General features: G+C 48.6%; 1 long non-coding RNA gene across 2 annotated transcripts in view; it reads right to left on the bottom strand.

Moving 5' to 3' along the window:
• The window catches only part of LOC136838810 (uncharacterized), a 95211-nt gene extending 73446 nt beyond the window's left edge, over positions 1 to 21765 (bottom strand). For both annotated transcript variants that reach the window (XR_010853115.1, XR_010853114.1), the window contains exon 1: positions 21655 to 21765. This is a non-coding gene — a long non-coding RNA (uncharacterized lncRNA). The remainder of the gene's footprint in view (positions 1 to 21654) is intronic.
• Positions 21766 to 23532: the final 1767 nt, after the last annotated feature.

Raw genomic sequence — 23532 nt, 5'->3', positions numbered from 1 at the left:
CTTTCCTAGAGACCCCAGCAAGGTAGTGACCTATAAAGCTGGCGACTGCTAGATGATCTGTCAACGGGGGCGTGACCACAATGTGACTAGACCATAGATCATACAACAAGGACAAACGAGTATACCAACCACCTAACCAGCACTAAGACGTTAGTCAGAAAAGATTGGGAAGACTGACTCCATCAATCGACCCAACAACCATAAAAAACACAACAAAAACACAATTAAAAACCCTCCTAAACAGGATTAAAGGATAGGAGCAGAGCTACCCCCTGACCCAAGGTTGTAGCAGCAGCAATGTATGGTCCCAGAGAAAAGCAATTTTCAAAATGCTACCTTAACATCTCTTAAGCAGTGTGAGGCAAACACCGATTCACTTCGCCAAAATGTGGCACTGAGAATATCACTGAGCGCCATATTTTTCTGGAACGCCATGGAGGTAGCGACTGCCCTAACCTCATGGGCGTTGACTCTCAACAACTTAAAGTTGAGTCGTCGCAACAAGAATGTGCCTCCTTAATGACATTTCTAATGAAGAATGCCAGCATTCTTCGACATGGGATTAACAGGATGTCTCACCGAACACCATAAATTGTCCGAGGGACCACGAAGGTCCTGAGTTCCTTTCTAAGGTAATACCTTAGAGCTCTAACAGGACAAAGAACTCTCTCAGGATCCTGTCCAGCAAGGTCAGTCAAACCTTTAATTTCAAAAGATTTAGGCCAAGGGTTAGAAGGCCTTTCATTCTTAGCCAAGAATGTAGGGGACAAAGAGCAGACAGCATTGTGTCCCTTGAAGCCCACATGATGGCTGAAAGCCTGAACTTCGCTCACTCTCTTCGCCGTCGCCAGAGCAATGAGGAAAACCATCTTTCTAGTAACATCCCTTAGAGATGCTGAATGAAGAGGCTCAAAAGGACTGGTCATTAAAAACTTGAGGACAACAACCAAATTCCAAGTAGGAGGAATAGGCCGGGGAACCTTGGACGTTTCGAAAGATCTCAAGAGATCGTGAAGGTCCTTATTATTAGACAAATCCAGTCCTCTGTGTCGGAAAAGAGAGGAAAGCATGCTCCGATATCCTTTGATAGTTGGAACTGCCAACTTGAGCTTTTCTCTCAAAAAGAGAAGGAAATCAGTTATTTGGCTCACAGTGGTCGAGGAAGAGGAAAATCCCTTCTTTCTGCACCAACCCCTGAAGGTTGCCCACTTCGCTTGATACACTTTGATGGAGGAAGCTCTTCTGGCTCTAGCGATGGCCCGTGCCACTTGCCAGAAAACCCCTCGCTCTGACCAATTTCTCGATAGTCTGAATGCAGTCAAGTTCAGAGCGGGAGGTTTTGATGGTATCTCGCGAAGTGGGGTTGTCTGAGCAGATCTGCTCTCATAGGTAGGGATCTGGGAACATCCACTAACCAGAAGAGAATTTCCGAGAACCATTGGTTCAAGGGCCAAAACGGGCGATGAGCGTCATCCTTGTTCCTTGAGAGGCCGAGAACTTGCGATGACTTCTCCCAGAATTTTGAACGGAGGAAAGGAATAAACGTCCATCCCCGTCCAATCCCAGAGAAGAGCATCTATCGCCACTGCGCCTGGGTCGAGAACAGGGGAGCAGTAGAGGGGAAGCCTCGCTGTTCTTGAGGTCGCGAAGAGATCCACAGAGGGCGACCCCAAAGATTCCAAAGGTCTCGCAAACCTCCTGATGAAGAGTCCATTCCGTCGGTAGAAGTTGGTGGCGCCGACTGAGCAGGTCCGCTCGAACATTTTCTACCCTGCAACAAATCTTGTGAGGATTGAAATGTTGCGAGCTTGAGCCCAGAGGAGAATTTCTCTGCAAGGCTGAACAGGGAACAAGAGTGTGTTCCGCCCTGTTTTTGAGGTAATCCAACGCTGTGTGTTGTCCGAGTTTACTTGAACAACGCGATTGGCAACTTGAGACTCGGCAGAATTGGAGGGCTAGAAGATTGCCGCCAACTTTTGATGTTGATGTGCCAGGATACCTGTTGCCCTTTCCAGGTTCCTGACACTTCTTTTCCCCCAGTGTTCCTCCCCAACCCGCCAATGATGCGTCCGGAAAACAACACTAGGTCGGGGTTCAGAAGCTTGAGAGAGATCCCTTTCCCAACTTCACAGGATCGAGCCACCACTTGAGGGAGTCTTTTATGGAAGGAAGGATCCTTAATTCTTCTTCCAAGTCTTCCTTGTTCTTCCAGTTCTCCAGCAGAAAGAACTGAAGAGGTCTGAGATGTAGCCTTCCTAGAGAAACAAACTTCTCCGGCGAGGAAATGGTCCCCAGCAGACTCATCCATTCCCTCACCGAGCATGTTTCCTTCTCCAAGAAGACAGCAACTTTTTCGCAACATTGAACCTGCCGTTCTAGCGATGGAGACGCTAGAAAAGCCGCTGAATTCATCTGAATCCCCAGATAAACGATGGACTGGGAGGGGATCAGTTGCGATTTTTCTACATTGATCAGAAGTCCCAGGGACTTCACAAGATCCAGAGTAAAATGAAGGTCCTCCAGACACCTTTGTTCCGAAGAAGCACGGATCAACCAATCGTCTAGGTAGAGAGAGATCCTGACTCCCGAGAGGTGCAACCACATCGCTATATTCTTCATGAGAAGAGTAAACACCAACGGGGCTGTGCTGAGTCCAAAGCAGAGAGCCCTGAACTGGTAAGTCTTGCCCCAAGACAAACCGGAGATACTTCATCAAGCGTGGATGAATCGGGACGTGAAGTATACGCGTCTTGGAGGTCTAAAGACACCATCCAATCCCCGGGATGAAGAGCTCCTAAAATTGACTGAGACGTTTCCATCTTGAACTTGTCCTTCTGGACAAAGTCGTTCAGCCTGCTGACGTCCAAGACAGGTCTCCAACCTTCTGAATGTTTCGGTACCAGAAACAGTCTGTTGTAAAATCCCGGGATTTTGTGTCTAAGACCTGCTCCACTGCTCTCTTTTCGAGCATTTGTTTGAGAAGGTCGAACAGTATCTTCTGCTTGGCAGGATGGTACTTGGGAGATAAATCTCTGGGGTCGAAGACAAAGGGAGGAAGAGTCAGGAAAGGAATCAGGTAGCCTCTCTCTCTACTACTTGGAGGGACCAAGAGTCTGCCACTCTTCTCTCCAGGCTTGAGCAAAATGAAGAAGCCTGGCTCCTACTGGTATCTGGAGGAGAAAAGAGTCACTTGCCGCCCTCTTGGGGACGACCTTGCTCTAGGGATACCTCTTCCTCGAGGTGCGGGTTTGGAAAACTTCCCTCAAAGCTCCTCCACGAAAGGGCTGCTTTTTTTAGCTTGCTGAGGTAAAGATGAAGACGAAGAAGGCGCTGAGGGACACTTAGAGGACCTGGAAAGGAGGTCTTGAGTGGCCTTCTCCTGAAGGCTGGAAGCGATATCCTTAACCAAGGTCTGGGGGAAGAGATGGCTAGAGAAAGGAGCGAACTGAAGCTCTTCCTTCTGAGATGGAGAAACAGACTTTGCCAAAAAGGAGCAGAACAATGCTCTCTTTTTTAAAAGAGCTGACGAAAACTGCGAAGCAAGATCTTCAGAGCCATCTCTGACGGCCTTGTCCATGCACCGTAGTACACTGGACAGCTCCCCCAGACTAATGGAACTAGGGCTAGTAGCCTTAGTGTGCAGAACTCCCAGACACCAGTCCAAAAAGTTAAAGACTTCCACCGTCTTGAAGAGTCCTTTGAGATGGTGGTCCATTTCTGTGAGGGTCCAGGAAACCTTAGAAGAGGACAAGTGAGATCTCCTAGAGGCGTCCACAAGACTAGCAAAGTCCCCTTTAGAAGTGGAGGGAACTGTCAAACCCATATCTTCACCTGTGTCGTACCAAATGCCGGATTTCCCAGACAAACGTGAAGGAGGCAAAGCGAAAGAAGTCTTCCCTTGGTTCTTTCTAGTCGTCATCCAGTCCTGAACTTTCTTAAAAGCTCTCTTGGTAGAGAAGGATTTCTTCATTTTAAGAAAGCTAGAGATTTCTTGAAGCCTGAGACGAAGCCAACTGAGACGGGGGAGAGTGAGGAGCCAAAGCTTGAAAGGTTTCAGGAAATAAATCCTTAAACAGACAAGTCAGAGTCTGATAATCGGAAGAAGCAGAAGGAACGTGTTTCTCTTCCCGAGGGCTCTGACGGAAGGGGTTCTTCTTCCTCAGCTGGAGGGTCAGGAGAGCAAGGGTGGAAGGAGACCCGATTCGCCGATACGCAAGCGGGACCTATCGTGTTTGGAAGTCGTGGCTAAATCCTGATGAGCATGAACAGAAGAAGCGGGAAGTTGATCATCAAGAAAACTGCAGGCGTGGAGTCAACGTTCGCAGGGCGAGAAGAGATAACGCAAGGAGAGCGAGGAGCGCCCTGGCAGGAAGCGCCGCAGCCCGTGACCGACACGGAAGGAGCTTCACGATGAGGCGCGCTGCTGCGCCCTGGGTGGAAGCGCCCGAGACTCAAGGCCAGGCCGCGTGAAGCGTGAGGTCTGCGCGCGCGCGAGACACTCCTTCCTGGCGCGATGGAGAGACATCAAAATCTTCAAAGTGAGAAGGAAGCTCCTTAAAGCCTTCCTTAGGTGCAAGACGAGAAGCTTCAGGAGAAGTAGCAGATGAAGACGACGAAGCAGGGAGAGTGAGAAAGGCCTGGACTTCTTAACAGGCAGATGCAAATCTTTACGACGAGGCCTGTCCTTTCTACGATCCATAAGAGAATCCAGCTGCTGTTGCATGCCCAACAAAATCTGGCAAGTTGGGGAAACAGCTCTCCTAGAAGACGGGCTGAATTTGCGAGAAGGAGAGCGGAGAGGAGAAGTCTTCTTCTTTCCCACCGGGGAAAGAGCTCCCGCCTTAGCGCGACTGGGAAGACGAGCAGCGTCAACATCCGTTGCACGACGAAACTTCTTCTGTTGAGGGACTTCCTCGAAACTTTCAGGGGACGAGCGTAAAACGTCTAGAGGAAGAGGACGTGAAGCGTCCTCTCCTCTCAAGCTTCTCTTGAGGGGGCGAGAGTCCAACCGAGCGCTCCAACCCCGACAAGGGGAGGACGTGTCGGAGGACGAGAAGCATTCCTTATGGATGCGTGCCCGAGCATGATCCCTGGCAGCCTGGGTGGAGTCAACAGGACCTGCCGAAGGGACGTCAGATCGGAGGGGAGTCCCCGTAACCTTCATGCGGCTTTCGACATGCCCTCTCCCCGGGTCTTGGGAGTTCGGCAGAGGTCCAGGCCTAGAAGCATTATAGGGTCGATCTGACGCCCCCTCCACAACACTAGGGGACTAACACACACTACACTTTGCGCTTTGCAGGGCATTCACTTTATTTTCAAGAGCGCGAATAGACTCAAGAACGAGCCAGAGCATTACTTTCTGCAACAACCTCAGGGCCCGAAGGCAACACTAAAGGGTTAGGACTACAAGCTACAGGGTTACTAACATGAGAAATCCCTGACCGACTGTCCACAGAAGCACTCCTGGAGGAAGACCTCCTCAACCTATCACGCCCCAATTTACGCATATAGGATTCATACTTCTTCCATTCTCCTCAGATAATCCTCACATTCATTGCAACGATTGTCCACAGAACATTCCATACCCCTACATTTCATACATAAAGTGTGAGGGTCTACCGAAGCCTTCGATAGCCTCACCTTACAACCACCCAAGCTACAGACACGATAGCTAGAGGAAGACATCTTATAGAGAAAAGTCAAAGGCAAATTCCAAAAAACGGTCCAGAAAAGCGTATGCCAAGTCACAGATCCAAGTCGATACCAAAAACAACCAAAATACTCAAGTGACAAAATATTGAAATCCAAAAGGCGGAGGAACTGACAACAGGTGTTGACAGTCCGGCGACAGAGAAAATCTGAATAGAAAATGGGAATGGTTCCAGATGCCCGCCACCCAGCGCGGGAATGTGTACTAACCACCTGATCGGCCACACTGCATGTGCCGCGAAATTTGAAATTCTGTCGGACCTTCGAGAATACAGCTATATATATATCTGGCAGGTAAGTCTCATGAACAAAATATATATATATATATATAGCTGATATATATATATATATATATATATATATATACTGTATATATATATATATATATATATATATATATATATATATATATATATATATATTTATATATATATATATATATATATATATATATATATATATAATTTCTTACAAATATTAACCAGTTCTGACCTCTCTTCCGTTATTTAATAGAAATATAAAAAAAAGAAAGAACCAAAGCTTTCTCTTTGTAAAGCAGTTTAGGGAGGTGCCACAAATATAGGACCTAAGGAAGGATAATAAGTAACCGCCAGGGCAATGGCAGGAGGTAACTGCTTTGCTAGGTCAATCCTTCCAGAGGTTGGAGTGCCCATAGACCTTGCAGGCAATGCAATAGAATTTGCTGAAATCCTTCCTAGGAGCTGGGTTAGATTTATAATGTTGCTTGGATTGATCAGAAGGAGGCGTTTAAGTGGCTCTTTCCTTAGATTTGCACTGGGATTCCAAGTGCCTCTTCCTTTGGCATTAAGTGCATACAGGAGGTGTAGAAGTCCCATTCTTTGGTTGAGCTGGCGCTGCAGTGTGACTAGGAGTTATCCTTCGATTACAGGAACTGGAGGGAGGATGATAGGTGCCCCAATCATTCGCCAAGCGACAACACTCAGCAAAAGTCTTGGGATGTTTCTCTCAGAGGTAGGTGGCTAGAGAATTTGGAGCATAACAAGTCCTCCAGCTGTATGCACTCTTGCAGCTCCTCAAATGTTGTGATGTGTATGTGAGGCTTCAAGAAAAGTCAGAGGTGAAAGACTGATTCTTTATTATTCTCGACAGGTGTTTATAAGACAAAAAGAGGACAGAAAGGTAGCAGGCGACCCAAGACCCCTTGCGGCGTCCATACAGGATTTGTGTTTTTTAGCAAGCATAAAAATATGTACAAAATTTGTTACATGACATATAAAAGGTAGATGTACATATCAGCAGAGAGGCCATACCATGATGCGTAAGATGAGGTACACAAAGAATCCGAAATAAGACAGGTAAAATACATGACGTGATTAATGTACATCTGAATACATGATGTGATTAATGTACATCTGAAAGGGAAAAACACAAGGAAAGAGAGGTTCGATTTGACGCCCTTACAAACACCACCCCCCTTCCCCCCCAACAATAATTCGAGGAGCAATTATTGGATGAAGCACCTTAATCATGGATGCGCTGAGGCAGCCAGAGCGGGCCCCTGCTTCTGGAGAACTGTGGGCACAGGGTGGAGGCGACACCTGGGAACGGCTGGATGCATTTTCTGGGCTGTCCCGGGCCCTGCTTTGGTGGGGAAGCGGGTGCGCCTTCAGGCAGGTATTGCAGGGGAACTCTGGGGTGCCTGCCTACTTCTTCGTAAACTTTGCTGTCTAACAGGAATGCAGGTTTCAGTCTGTTGATGGTGATCCAGTACTCCCGCCCGTGGATGTCGAGGAGGAATGCTTTACTGGCCTGCCTGATGACTCGGTGGGGTCCCCTGTTGGGCCTGGTTAAGGGCGGGCGGTGAGCGTCCACCCTGACGAAGACGTAGGCGCAGGAGGGTAAGGTGGGTGGGCTGTAGGTGACGGTTCTGTCGGTGAAGGTCTTGTGGCAGGGCGCAAACCTTTGCGCAAGTCCCCTCAACCTCAGGAGGGGGGTGTCAGAGCCGTCAGCCGATGGCGGGAAGAACTCTCCAGGTACGGCTAGTGCTTCCCGGTAGACTTTCTCAGCCAGGGAAGCAACGCCATTTGCTCTTGGTATGGTGAGGAGACCCAGCAGGACCCAGGGTAGCTGTTCCTTCCACTTCTCGTCCGTGCAGCGTGCCATGAGAGCTGCTTTAAGAGAGCTGTGCGCCCTCTCGACCATGCCATCCGCTGCAGGGTTGTATGCCGTTGCGCTGTGTAGAGTTGTACCCATCAGGTGTGCCAAGGAGACCCAAAGCTCTGTCACGAAGGCAGGTCCCCTGTCCGTAGTGATGCTGTCTGGCACTTTGAAGCTGCTTACCCAACTGAAGAGGAGGGCCTCTGCGCATGATGTCGTTGATGCCTCATCCATGGGGGTTGCTTCGGGCCAGCAGGTGGAGCGGTCTATGATCGTCAGGAGGTATCTGGCTCCCCCCGACTACAGAAGGGGCCCAACGACATCGATGTGGATGTGGCCGAACCGCCGACGAGGCTGAGGAAAATCACCGATCCCGGATTCAGTGTGCCGGGATGTTTTGCTCGTCTGGCATGGGATGCAGCTCCTTGCCCACTGGTGGACGTCCTTGTTGATGCCGTGCCAGACAAACTTGTCAGTCACAAGGCGTGCCGTTGTGAGCCCCGATGGATGGGAGAGGCCGTGGACGATGTCTAACACTTGTTTCCTCCTCGATGTGGGCACCAGGGGGTGTGGGCGGCCTGTGCTAGTGTCGCAGAGGAGAGCTGTGTCCAAGTTTGCTAAGGGCATTTCTTCCCACCTGAGGGCTGTCACTGCTGTCCTGTAGTCCGCCGTCTCTGGATCCGCTGCTTGTTCCCTCGCGAGGTCTTCACAGTCAATGCTGAGGTGAAGGTAACTGATCTCTATTCTTGACAGAGCATCAGCCACTGGGTTTTTCTTGCCAGGGACATAGTTGATGGTGCAACCAAACTCAGAGATGGGGGTTAGGTGCTATTGTTGCCTTGCAGACCAGGAGTCCCTGTTTTGCAAATGTGTGCACCAAGTGTTTGTGATCTGTTAGGATTGTGAATTCGGTTCCCTCCAGCAGGTACTTTAAGTGCCTCATGGCCTGGTAGATAGCCAGCAGCTCTCTGTCGAAGGCGCTGTAGCGGGTCTCGGCTGGCAAAAACTTGCGGCTGAAGAAGGCCAAGGGCTGGGGTGTGCCGTTCACCAGTTGCTCTAGTACTGCACCGCAGGTGATGTTGCTGGCGCCTGTTGTCAACCTGAGGGCAGCAGCAGGGTTGTGGTGAGTTAAGGTGGTGGCACTGGAGAGGGCACTTTTCATCTGGATGAATGCCTGTTGCTGCAGAGCTTCCCAAGTTAGTGTTTTCTGTTTCCCCTTCAGGATTGGCGTCAGGGGGTACATGATGTGGGCGGTGTCTGGGATGAAGCGCCGGTAGTAATTTATCATCCCAAGGAACTCCTGAAGGGCCTTGATGGTTTGGGGTTCCAGGAATTTTCTATAGCTTTCACTTTGGAGGCGGTAGGGCGCACTCCTGCTGGGGAAGTCTTGTGGCCCAGAAAGTCTACTTTTTCTTTCCCGAAGATGCACTTGTCGAACCTGACAACTAATCCACTGTCCTGCAGGCATTTCACGACGGCGCGGACATGGCAAAGGTGTTCCTCTGGGGACCTGGAAAAAATGAGGATGTCGTCGACATAGCAGATGCAGAAGGGAAGATCTCCTAAGATGGTATCCATCAGGCACTGGAAGGTGGCGCCTGCGTTCCTGAGACCGAAAGTGGGATAGGAAAATGTGTAGCTCCCGAAGGGCATGATACTGGCGGGATGCACAGGGACTTGGAAGTACGAGTCAGTCCCTTAGAAGTCCCACAGGACTCCAAAAGGGAATCTCTTCCCTGCTTCTTCTGGTTTTCAAACCGATAGGATCAGGACACCAGGCTGGGAACCCGACCGACCACTGGTAAGCGCTTGTGGTGCTGACAGGAAGAGCTGAGACACCTGGGTGCCTCGGCCCTTTCTCTCGCACTGCTCCCAAACTGGGGCGGGGAGAGTACTCTCAAGACCAATCAGGATAATCAATATTCCAGAGAATCTCGAGCACTTGGAGCAGCTCGCGAACGAGTGCCCGAAGCAGCACCCGTCTAGAGGCGGAACCTCTAGGACTGGGAACAGGATTGCAAACAGAGCTCTGCATGCCTGTGGCTCCCAAAACACAACCCAGGGGTATGCGAATCGGTTTCCTAACCCGAAGGTTGGGAACAGCCAACAAGAGACCCACTGCCTCCTCAGAAGGAGGCAGTTCCTAGATGTCCAAGGACATCAAGGGGAAAGAAGCAGCCTTCCTCCCCTTCGGCCAACGGAGGTCTATCCAGTTCCCGGGACCCCCTCGAACCTTGGAAGAGGAAGGGAAGAGGCAGCAGAAGGCAAAATTAAAGATAAGTTGAAGAAGACAGCGGCTACTTCCACAGGGCGATTTCCTTCACCTTCACTCGGACATCTTCTACAAGATGGTGAACATGAAACATCGTAACCTTCACGGTAGCTAGGCAGGAACACAACGGGAAGCGGCCCAGGACATAACCACCAGGAGAAGCAGCAGGCACGATCAGGACAGCTGATGCAGGAACTACAGAATCGGTTCGGAAGGCAGGAGCTACCGCAACGGCCAGGAATGTCACTTCCACGGGGCGACTTCCTTCACCTTCACTCTGACATCTTCTACAGGATGGAGGACATCGTAACCTCCAAGGCAGCTAGGCAGGAACACAATGGAAGCGGCCCAGGACACGACCACCATAAGAAGCAGCAGGCACGATCAGGACAGCTGATGCAAGAGCTATGGAAGCAGTTTGGAAGGCAGGAGCTCCAGCAACGGCCAGGAACATCACATGAGTCACCAGCAGTGACAGGAGTGACCAGGACAGCTGTGGCAGGAGACCATGATGAGCTGCCCAGAGACTGTCATTGAGTTAACAGGAGCACAACACAGGAAACAGCAGGAGCAGATGGACCACAGATATGCCAGAGGCAGTGCCACAGCATCACACGAAGGCCAGCAATGACAGCAACTGATCCACATCGGCGGGAACAGAGTCAGACCAACCCTGACGTGGAACTATGCCAGTCCAACCAGGTACTGTGGTCGATCCCAAAGCAACACCACTTGGATGTCGGGACTCCTTCATGCAAGATATCCCCTGAGATATCCAGCCAACTACTGCTGTGCCTGCAATGCTCACTGTCAACCTGAAAGAAAAAGCAAAGATGATTAGTAGAGGGAGACTCCTCTTGCTACGAGGGAACTGCCCTACGCAGCGAGAGGAGGCCCCTTAGAAGAAGTCCCCCACCCCCCCCACGGTCTTCGCCCGATGAGCGAGCGAAGAGGACAAAGGAGAGAGATCTCTACCGAAGGAGAGATAAGGAGGAACTCACAGGGAGAGAGACGGAAGGACGAGAGGCCACCAAGGGCGCCAAGGAAGCGGAACTTACCGACGACACCCGCAACTCTCTATAGCACAGGTGGCAAAAACAACACTCAGCAGAAGTAGGAAGGCAGTAGTCATGCCCTTTTACACGGAGGACGGGAGCCCAAAAAGGGAAGCAAACTCTTACATCCCAATCAATGTAGGGGAGCAAAGATATTACATCCCAATCTAATATCTCCGAACATACAGGGGAATGCCTTCAGTATCGAAATAAAGGGCTACTGGAAGAGAAGCATTACCACTCGGTTACGCCCCTCTAAATACACCCTTGGCCGTCAAACCCAAGACACAGACCCAAGGGAATGACGGCTTATGCAAGGCTATCACAAATTGTGGGTTTGTATTAATAAATATCAAACACATGCAATTTATACACACAAATACAGAAAGATCCCACCGGGATAATAAAGAGCTTAACGACAGTCAGGCAAAGAGATCCGAAAACACGTCTGCAACACACGACGGCCGAAAGCAAACTGGAATGTTTACATCCGGGTAGGTGGGTATTCCCACCTACCTGGTGGTAGTTACTGCCTAACCACCTTGTTCAAGAGTTTAACAGCCATATCCAGCTTCGCCGTATGTAATTCCTAATGTAAAGGAGCAACGGTTTGTATATCATGTCGGAACAACCAAATATTCCTCTAACAAATATAAAATAAACGGTTTCAAGATAATTTCATTGTTGCTACTCATTGTAGTGTAGACTTATGTTACACCAACAGCTGTGCTGCCACGCTCCGTTCACCCGTTGATGTCAGTGGACACATTCTACTTTTGTATTTACTTATTTAAATTTTTTCAGTGTTGGTGTAAAAACAATAAAATAAGACTATTTCAAATTTTTTGGTTGCAATGGAACCAATAATAATGTTATGACAAGTTTTTTAGTTTTTGATGACTTTTTTTTTTTCGTCAAATGCATCGGCGATGAGTGAATGAAAGTTTTGAGATTGTTTCGTAACTGCTTTTCCGAAATTTGGCTACATGTGATATTTTCTTACAGTTTTGAAATATATGGCAGATTTCACCCTTTCTAAACATACTATGGCCTTATTGTATGAAATAATCGTGTTTTCCCATTGAAATAACTGATTAATATGGAGCATGTTACGCTGTCAGTTCATGAATTTTGAATGAAATCTTAATGCAATCATGCTGCATCACTTAAGAGCATAGCTGTACACATCTTCTCAACAGGCCAATTTTTTAAATTACTGGGTGTCCACTCAAAATTCCAAAATGGCTGCTGTTTTTCAAGATGGCCACTAGTCAAGGTTTTAACATGGGCCTCATGTGCCTCTGGTCGTTTTTATGCATTTATTTTGGTTATACACATTTTAGGCAGTCACCAAGCAAAAGTAAAATGTATTTCTGTTAAAGATTTCACATAGCATACACAAAGATAGATGGCATCCAATGTGGCAGACAAAAACCTTACATGTATTTGTCTCAGGATTCAGTAGGCATGGAAAAATGTCCTACTGTTCAATATAATAGTTTGCAAGTCTATAATTTAGGTGGTGGTTTTATCTTTAGTTTTAGTTTAAGAGTGAATGTCAGGGCACATTGGTGACTTCACTTAGCATGGGGTTCAGTGTCAGCTAATCTTCCTTTACTTATGCTGTACCTAGCTTTGCTTTAGTGTAGTTTAGTGTCCCAAATGCTGTCTAATAGCCCCATATCAATTATCTGGTAGAGAGTATTTATATAGTTGGTAGATCTAGTTAGACAGCCACACCTGGCCTGAACTGACAGGAGGTGCCAGCACGGGAGGGCCGAGCCAAGGGTAAGTGGGGCTCTACATGGGTTGTTCATGTAAGCTACTACCTGGATGGTGTACAGATCATACGGGACTTAGGCTACATGGCACTGGATGCATGATCAGGCTAAGTGTATGGTGACCGAACCTAGTTCTATCCATACATCAATGTGTATATCAGATTAAGGTCGTAAAAGGATAGCCCCTCACAGGCAAAAGGAAGACAGACTAGAGCAAATGTTGTCTTTGCCAAGGCAAAAAAAAAAAAAAAAAAAGGTCTAATTTCACCCTTGGCCTCTGTACATCATAACCTCGTACATCATAACCTTGAACATGTAGGGCCATGTTTAATAATGCAAAACATGATCATGCAAGAAAGCGAAGATCTACAGTTGAAGGTAGTGAACCACAGGAAAAGCATGCTATACAGCATCGAATGAGTCATGACAACGAAGCATGCATTTTTTATGAAAATGTGGCACCTATATCAGATCTTCAACATGTAATGACCATGAATCTCAACAGGAGACTACATGAGTGTGCTCACACACTTAATGATGGTAAATTATTGGCAAAGCCAGGTGCAGGTGATGCAATTGCGCAAGAGCTGAAATACCATCTTGTATGTCTTGTAAAGTCACCAACTCGGCGCCAGGATAGTGTTTCGGCGGCGCCATTAATTAAGTCTCCGCTGAGCTTGTTTTCTTTGGTGACTTCCCGTTTTCTTCAAGCTCAATTAGTCACGCCTAAAACGTGCCAGGTCACGCATTTTAATCATTTTTACTTTATGGTATTTATACGTATGTCACACATTGTGTATCACATGTTTCTTCATTCACAGGCATCAAGACTGTATCTATATTGTAGCTCTGTATGTTTTGTATTGTAATTTGTACTCGTTCACTGCATATTATTGTTTATTGTTTCGACCTCAGGTCACAGTCAATTCCATTGTCTCTCACGGCCCGGCGTCAGTCGGCCGCAATATAAGCTGCCTGGATCTGTAATAAAGTAGCAGTAACTTTTACCTGCTTGTTTCTTTGACACCTTACAGTGGTGACCCCGAGTATCCGGAGCCATTAGCGGACTCACACGGCGACTCAGTCTTGGCTCCAGGATTTCTCCAAAACGCTCTTAGCGGCCTAAACACGGCGCTGTAACCAGCGTTTGAGCGTGCTGACTCTCGTCGGGCGTACCCCACCAGCGTCACTAGCGGAACCACACGGCGCACGCGAAAGTGCGTACTGACGCGAAAGTACCCCACTCCAGTAAGGGGTCAAAGGAGCGAGCATGGACGCGATATCCCCTCCTTCATGCAGTTAAACGCGGACCCCGCGGACTCCGAGGTTTACCTACCTCCCATCACAGCCAGCGCCCGCCCGCATCGGAGGCCCTCCCGCAACTCCACACCAGCGCCCGAACACGACGGCCGGGCAACACAATCGCGGGCTGCCCTCACCGTAAAGCTGCCGCCCGTTTACGCAGGGGAACCCATCGATGTGGCTGCGCAGGGTGGAGAGCCACTTCAGAATCGCGGACCTCACGGACGAAATCCTACAGGCCGACACAGTGCTCAACGCCCTTCCGGAGGACGTGTACAGAAAACTCATCTCGCGAGTACCAAACACACACCTCACATACAGCACCAAAAAAGTTCCTCCTCGAAGCTTGCTCCCTGCCCATCGCCGAGCGGGCCGCCCGTGCTATCGACCTTGCCAATAATCCACGCCACGACCTCAATCCAAGAGACGCTTGGGGCATGGTCGTAGATCTCCTGTCAATACCAGTCTTGGGTGGCACAAACAAGCGGCAGGAGATAAGCTTCATACGGGAAATCTACCTTCGCCAACTCCTCCCGGAAGTACGCAACCAGATCGCTCACCCCTACACCATGCCTGTCGAGGACCTCATAGAGGCGGCACAACACCTCACAGACTCCGTCAAGGCTTCACAGCGGCTAAAACCGGCCACACAGCCGGTCAGCTCCGTCCAGCCTGAAGAGGACGTGAGCAGCCCGTCAACGCCATCGCCAACAGACGTCCACCAACCACAGCAGACGGAGGTCCCGGGCTTCTGTCGCTACCACAAGTGGTTCGGAAAGGACGCCCGAAACTGCCTGCCGCCCTGCTCGTTCAACCGTTCAAAAACGGGGTGGCGGCGCCAGCAGGACAGGCCGCCATGGCAGCCGAAGAACCCAGGGCCTCAAACACAGTAGGTTTTACGTCCGCGACACCGTCTCCGGCAGGATGATGCTGGTCGACACAGGAGCCTTTAAGTCGGTCTTCCCAGCATCCAGAGAGGACCGCAACCAGACACCAGACCCGGCCGCTTTCCTGACGGCCGCCAACGGAACCCCATCCTCTCCTACGGCACCAGGCTCCTGTCGATCTCCATCCTTGGCCAGAGTTACTCCTGGGACTTCATCGTCGCGGACGTGGAACCCCACTCCTGGGGGCCGATTTTCTGGCGCACTTCGGCCTGCTAGTCGACGTGGGGCGCAGCGCCTCCTCGACACCGACTCCTGCCGGTCTCCGTTAACGGCGGGACCCAGACCCACCATCAGCGCCGTCGCCCCACCAGTATGCACACCTTCTGTCGGAGTTCCCTGAGGTATTTAAGCCCGAGCCGCCAAGTCCCCGGGGCCCCAGCCAAGCACGGCATATACCACCATATAGTGACTAAAGGGCCCCGACACATGCGGTTCCGCAGGCTTCCCCTCAGCGCCTTCAGGAGGCGAAAAAAGCATTCAAGGAGATGGAACAGATGGGCATCTGCAGGAAAGCCTCCAGTCCATGGGCCTCCCCCTCCACATGGTGCAGAAACCGGACGGCTCCTGGAGACCCTGCGGCGACTACAGGCGGCTCAACATTGCAACGGAGCCCGACCACTACCCTCTGCCCAATATGCAAGACCTCACGGCCTCCTTTCACGGGGCCAAAATATTCACTAAATTGGACCTTCTTAAATCTTATTTCCAGGTACCTGTTGCGCCAGAGGACATGCCAAAGACAGCCATCATCACGCCCTTCGGGTCCTATGTGTTCGCCTTCTCCACCTTCGGGCTGAGGAACGCCGGGCCACCTTCCAGCGGCTCATGGACAGCATCCTGGGGACCTAAAATTCTGCGTCTGCTACGTCGACGACATTCTCATATTTTCCAGGTCTCACAGCGAACACCAGAGGCACATCAAAGCAGTCCTCCAGCGCCTCCAAGAAAATGGCCTCGTCGTCCGTTTCGACAAGTGTACCTTCGGTGTCCAGAAAGCAGAATTCCTGGGTCACGAGGTGTCTCCGACAGGCGTCCGCCCTCTTACATCGAAAGTGGCAGCCGTAGCCAAGTTCCCGACACCCACCTCCATCAAGGCCGTCCAGGAGTTCCTTGGGATGGTAAACTTCTACAGGCGGTTCATCCCGGGATCGCGCACACCACGGCCCCCTGACGGAAGTCCTAAAAGGTCAACCGAAGTCCCTGTCTTGGGGACCCAGCCAGCAGCAGGCCTTTTCCTGACGAAGGCCGCCTCACCAAGGCAACCGCCTTGGCACACCAGGATCCCAAGGCTCTCCAGCTGACGACAGACGCCAGTAACGTTGCCTGCGGTGCTGTTCTGGAGCAAATCATCAACGGCGCCCCCAGCCCATCGCCTTCTTCAGCAAGAAGTTCAGTCCCGCAGAGTCCCGCTACAGCACCTTCGACAGGGAACTCTGCGCGATGTACCGCGCAGTTCGGCACTTCAAGTTCCTCCTGGAGGGGACACCCTTCACAATCTTCACAGACCACCAGCCACTGGTTCACGCCTTCACGAAGCAGGGGACGCATGGTCTTCCAGACAGCAGCGCCACCTCTCAGCCATAGCCGAATTTACCTGTTCCGTCAGGTACCTCCCCGGCAAGAAAAATCCGTAGCAGACGCCCCTCTCCAGAGTCGAGTTGAACGCAGTGCAGCTTGGTGTAGATTACCAGGACCTTGCCAGAGAACAGGCCGCTGACCCAGAAACCCCAGCATACCGCACCGCCATCACATCCCTCAAGTGGCGGACGTGACCCTCGCCCCCGAGGCCCCAGCCTGCTCTGTGACATCAGCACAGGCCAGCCCCGCCCTTTGGTTCCAGCCTCACGCCGCCGCCAGGTATTCGACATCATTCACGGCCTCTCACACCCTCCGCAGGACCACGGCCAAACTGCTTTCAAAAAGTTCGTCTGGCACGGGGTGCAAAAGGACGCCACAGCCTGGGCAAAAACAGTGCCTGCAGTGCCAGACCAGTAAAGTGGGTCGTCACACGCAGTCGGGGTAGGCGAAGTTCCCACAGCCAGGGCGCGCCGCCACATCCACATCGACGTCGTCGGGCCCCTTCCCCATCAGGCGGATCCAGATACCTCCTCATGGTGGTAGACCGTTCGACGAGGTGGCCCGGCCACACCCATGCAAGAAGCCACCGCCAGCGCCGTGCGCTGAGGCCCTGCTCTCCAGTTGGGTAGCCGCTTCGGCGTCCCGACCACATCACAACCGACAGGGGCCCCGCTTTCCTCTCCGAGTTGTGGTCTGCCCTGGCTCAACTGCTGGGAACCACGCACCACACCACCACAGCGTACAACCCAGCGGCCAACGGCCTGGTTGAACGGTTCCACAGGTCCCAAAGTCATCCCTCATGGCCCGCTGCACCGCCGAGGACTGGAAACATCAGCTGCCGTGGGTCCTCCTCGGGTTGAGGACCGCCCCAGAGCCGACGGCACCCCATCTGCAGCTGAACAAACCTATGGGGAACCCCTCGTGGTGCCGGGAGAGCTCGTGACGGATGATCGCCACTCCCCATCTCTGCAGAGGCTCCGCGACGTGGCGGGCAAGTTCGCCCCTTTGCAGGCGCTCATACATCGACAAAGCAACCACCTTCATGCCGCCACAGCTGTCATCCGCCACCCACGTCTTCGTCAGAGTCAACGCCGTCCGTCCACCACTAACTAAGCCCTACAGGGGACCCTTCCGCGTGCTGGAGCGAACAGCAAGGCGTTCCAGCTGGCACTCCCAGGCAAGAACGACTGGGTTTCCAGACCGGCTAAAGCCCGCCTTCCTGTCGGAGAGTCCCGGCAGCGCCGCAGCACCCCTTCCGCCCAAACGCACTCCAGCACGCCCTCACCCCAGGCGCGGCCGCCCCAGGAAGGAACCGCCAAACAGCAGCCTCACAGGCGGGAGGCCCCTCAGTTATCTTCAAGGAGCCGCGGCAACCTTCAGCGTCCCAGCAGATACAGGGATTAATCAGGCCGCGTCCCTCGTCTTGGGAGTATTTGTAAAGTCACCAACTCGGCGCCAGGATAGTGTTTCGCGGCGCCATTAATTAAGTCTCCGCTGAGCTTGTTTTCTTTGGTGACTTCCCGTTTTCTTCAAGCTCAATTAGTCACGCCTAAAACGTGCCAGGTCACGCATTTTAATCATTTTTACTTTATGGTATTTATACGAATGTCACACATTGTGTATCACATGTTTCTTCATTCACAGGCATCAAGACTGTATCTATATTGTAGCTCTGTATCTTTTGTATTGTAATTTGTACTCGTTCACTGCATATTATTGTTTATTGTTTCGACCTCAGGTCACAGTCAATTCCATTGTCTCTCACGGCCCGGCGTCAGTCGGCCGCAATATAAGCTGCCTGGATCTGTAATAAAGTAGCAGTAACTTTTACCTGCTCGTTTCTTTGACACCTTACAGTCTCACTGGCCTTTACAATAAGGAGAGGTCCCATCTTAGAAATCTTGACAAAGAACAATGTCACAGTGAAGAACCAGATGTATATCCACTGGTTCTATCAGAGCTAGTTAATTATATCACTGAAACCAGCTTGAGTTCAGATGGTCCTGCCATATTTCCTCTTGCAGACATATCTCAGTTATACCAGCAGTGCCTGGAACAATTGGGCATTGCCTCACACACTGAAAATACAAGATTAAAGGAAAAATTGTTAGCAGAAATCTCTGAATTAGAAACACAAGAAGTGTGCTACTTGCCTTGCAGGAAGATGAAGTTTTAGCCCTATCTTAGTCATCTGACTACTCAGATACACTTGTGATTGCTAAAGCAGCAAAGATACTGAGGAAGCATATTCTGGATCATCAGTCCAGGTTTGACAGCACCGTTGGTGAAGGATGCAATTCTATGTTGCCATACCTCAAAGTCTGCTCCAGTTCACTAGTATGGTCGAGCATAGAGCAGATAAAGTCACAGCTAAGGTTTGGCTCATCAAAGTCAGACCTGGCTATTGTTCAGCTCCTGCAGTGCAACTGCTTCTCAAAACAGAAGGAGCAAGTGTACATCAACACTCAAAGGATAGGGAAACTCCTTTTCCATTATTCATGGGCATGGCTATCTATGCCAAAACCAGGAAGGGAAACCTGGTAGAAATGCTTCATGATCATGGCATGAACATTTCCTATGACAGGGTGCTGGAGATAATCAGCCCAACTGGGAGATGCCACTGTCACTAAGTACGTGGAAGGGGGTGTAGTCCTGTCCGCCTGTCTTGGGAATGGGGTTGTTTACCACTGTGGTTAGGGACAATATCGATCACAACCCTTCAGCAACTACAGCTACTACCTCTTTTCATGGGACCAGGATTTCAGTATGCCAGCATCCTGCCTAAGACAACCGGGGGGAAGAGCGTCAGCCAGTACAGTTTATGCCAGAGAGGGTAAAATCTGTACCCAAGTTACCTGACTTCTTCACAATATCCCCCTTACTTCCTTCAAGTCCGAAAATGCTACAGACTTGGGCTTACACATACAGCTTTGTGTAGCTGCAAATGTGAGGTGTAACTATAATGTTACAAATTTTGTCACACTAGCGGGTGACACTATGCACCTTCAATATCTTGCATTCATTTCAGGCTTAAAAACACACACTGAGACAGTGCTCGAACATAGATAAGATACTTTGTTATCGTACTCCATTAAAGTCTCCTGTTTGTATACTTTTTAGGAGCATTATGGAGTCCTTTCCAAGATGTATTATTGATAATAACCCAATAGAAATGCTAGAAACAGATTCTCTGGCCTCATAAATGTAGGCACAGATAAAAATTTCATGTCTCTATCTATTTTAGTAGCAGAGTTATCAAGCAAAATGTTTCATGGTGGCCATTTTGTATGCCATCTTTATCACAATGGTAAATAGGCCTATAGCAGTGGGAGTTCTGGTGCTTTCTTCAATTAACTCTTCTACCCAGGAAGACACTATCTGAATAATGATTGATGTATTTATTTCAACAATGATTTACTCAGTGTCAAAAATTAAAACTAGTGGCCATCTTCAAAAGTGGCAGCCACATTGAAATTTTGCGTGGACACCCAGATTTTTCAAAAGCGGGGATTATAATGAGCACTTGTGCCAAATTTCATGCTTGTATCACAAACTGAAGTATTTTTCTAAGCTACTTATCTGCTGCACTAAACCATGGTAGGCCTACCCAGTCCTACCCTAGAGCATGGTATTAATTCGAAAACATTTAATACACTTCCCTTAACCTGAACGAGAATTATCAATAGGACTAAGGTCCTGGTCTTTCACTCGCTTTGTGTTTTCCCCACTAAAAACCTGCTTTCCCACTATAGCCCCAGGAACTTTAGGAAATAGGCCTAGCCTAGGCCTAAGGGTAAGGTCCACTAACTCTGCACTCATTTGCGAATGGAATGAATAACAGAAACATTAAAAATACATTAAAAGGTAGATCTCAGTAGTAGCTCTGTGGCCGCGATTTCCTTCTAGCTTGACTTTTACTACAGTTCTTTGGTTGTTAATTATGGATTTACCTTCAATTTTTGTCGCACAAATGTAATTAACCTGTAATTAACTCCTGAAGTCCATCCAACAAGGGGTTTCCATTACCGATCTTCACAAGACAGAGCATGGGTACGTCTGTTTGGAAAGGTTCATATCCCGTCCGGCAAGTGCAATAACTTGTTAACGTATGGGTACCCCCCCCGGCCAGTAGTAAACATGGCGAAGGGACATTCCATCCCCCCAATACCAGTACTAAACACGGCGAAATGCATTTAACTCCCTCCTGTTGGCGAATGTCTCCCTCTCGTTTCTCCCCTCCAGAGGGCACCTCCTCAACGTAAACATGTCCGCTCCTTTTCTGTGTTCTCCCCCAACTAAAACCCCGAATTCCCACAGTACCCCTTTACTGCTGAGTAGAGTTAGGGGCAAATGACAGTTGGCCGACAACAAACAAACTCACTGCCAGAATCAGAAGCCCTAAAAGTGTAGAAAAAAACAGTTTCCAAGGTAAAAACAGGCACGGAGCTAGTACTCATAATTACGAACAATGTTTTTACGAACAAAACAGCAACAGGCCTAGGCCTTGTGGTTCAAGATAAAATAACATGCCCGATTTTATCAAATTTAAAATGCTAGCGGGATGCTGAAAACAAAACAAGAGCATAGCCTATACTAGACCTATTAAAACATCATAATAAAATAATTAGTTCTTCCTCGTGATGGAATTAAAAAAGAACGCGTCAGATTCTCTAAAAGACATGAAATGTAGGAATACGCTTATTATGGGAAAAATTCAGATGTAACACTTAATCTGCTAAAACCCAACTCGATTAGCCTTGGCCTGTCACTAATCTAGTATAGGTCTAGGCTACTAGGGAGACCTTCTTTCTAAGTCGACCGAAAGCCTACATAATAGCTAAACTCATCTACTGAGCCACTAGATTTCTCACCTTAATTTTAGCATGGGCTATTGCATCACTGGAAGTGAAAATACAGGAAACACAAGTTGACAATAGGCACACAAACAAGCGTTGCAACCTTCACCCAACAGCGACATCTACAATTATTAGCATTGTTGCCAACTCGATATGACAGTAAACCGCTAAAAGTGGATCGCAAAGGCACTAAAAAGGCGCTAGACATTCTAATTAATGCACTAAAAAAGCGCCAAATAAAAAAACAGTAATTAATAAAGCTTATGCTGTACTTACCCGTACTGATCATCATTAAAGATTTTATATACGTGGTTCTGCTAAATTTAGAAGTCTTCTAACATTCCAATAAAGTCCTCATCTGCATCTTCATTCTCATAAGCTTCGAGACTTCCAATTTTCTTGACATCACTTGGAAGCTCACATTGATAGCAACATTGCCCACGCCTCTTCAATCCATATTCAATGGCAAGAATACTATTCAATGTAGAAATCTTCTTTCGTTAAAAAGCGATAAAAACGGCGCCAAAGCCAAACGAAAATTTTTGGGCGCCGAAATAATTGAGTGCTCCAAATCTAGCGCGAAAAGCGCTAAATTGGCAACACTAATATTATTATTATTATTATTACAAGAAAACGTTTAAAGTATGGTGGGAAGGTAATATTTCGATCTGCTTTCAATTGTTGCGAAAATAAAATAAATAAATAAATAAATGAAACATTACTTTTTACATACGAACTTAATTGGACCCAAAGGCGTGTATTTTCGATATATGTTTCAGGTGAAAGGGAACAGGATGAAAATGTTCACTTTCGGTCTCAGGGTCTGAGTGCACCTCTTAGCTTATTAGACCGATGAAAGGTTTCCCAGAACTGGTTTTGTAATTTAAGACTAAGATAATAAAGTTTTCTTTTTGCCTGCCATTATCGGTAAATTCTGAAGGAACGGTTATATGTGAAGAGTGGCTTGACTTTTCCACTGGCCAGCTTTTCATCCATGCCGCAGAATGCTAAACTTTGGGTAGTAAGACATTAAAACACCATTAACATTATTCTATTCGCTGAATAAAAATGGGTACTTTTTCTCCATCACCAGAATGATGTAATATAAATATTAGAATTTTGATGTGCAATATTTAGTGTACCAAATTCTTAATGTTTTACTGGTATCGTTAAGGAAAAACTGAACAGTAGTAAGACCGATTTTTTAATGGCAATAAAAGTCTAAACTTTTGACATTATTTTGTATGTGGTCCCTATGTTGCCCAGTTTCTAACGTAGGTGACCCAAACCTGACGACTTTTTATTCAGACAGACACACCCTCTTCATTGCAATTTTCGTTTTTACAACAGTAGTAATGGCCTGATTAGGTCTAAGCAACGTTAGCTGGAGGAAATCTCTGGAAGACAGGCAACTGGATTGCCAAACACGAGTAAAAAAAAAAAAAGCAATATTGCCTGGAAGATCACTGTAGTGAGAGGGATTTTCATTACTGGAAAGGTTGACCATATTGATCTTTGATGGAATATGGATACTTATGTACTGCAAAAACGAGTAGCTCATACCAACTCTAAGGACGCAGACACTATCAGTCTATCACTCTAATGGAAGTTCGGTGTTATGATTGCAAACAACACCGATCAGCTACAGGGAACCTAGTTTTGGTGGACTTCTTTACATTCCTCTAACTATAATGTAGTGCCTGGGTGCATTGCAGGCTAGACTGAATGAAAGCCTTACATGATTCTCGATTATGTAACCAAAATTCGCCGAGTTTTGTTCACACATTTACCTTAAAACATGGCACCAAACTTGAAGTGATGTTTCGGGACTTAAAGTAAATTTTGTGTGTAGTACTGTGAGAAAAATCATACCTTTGCCAGAAAATGAGAAGC

This window comes from Macrobrachium rosenbergii, chromosome 5, assembly GCF_040412425.1.
Source record: "Macrobrachium rosenbergii isolate ZJJX-2024 chromosome 5, ASM4041242v1, whole genome shotgun sequence".
Taxonomy (NCBI): domain Eukaryota; kingdom Metazoa; phylum Arthropoda; class Malacostraca; order Decapoda; family Palaemonidae; genus Macrobrachium; species Macrobrachium rosenbergii.
This window is presented reverse-complemented; position numbering and strand designations above follow the sequence as displayed.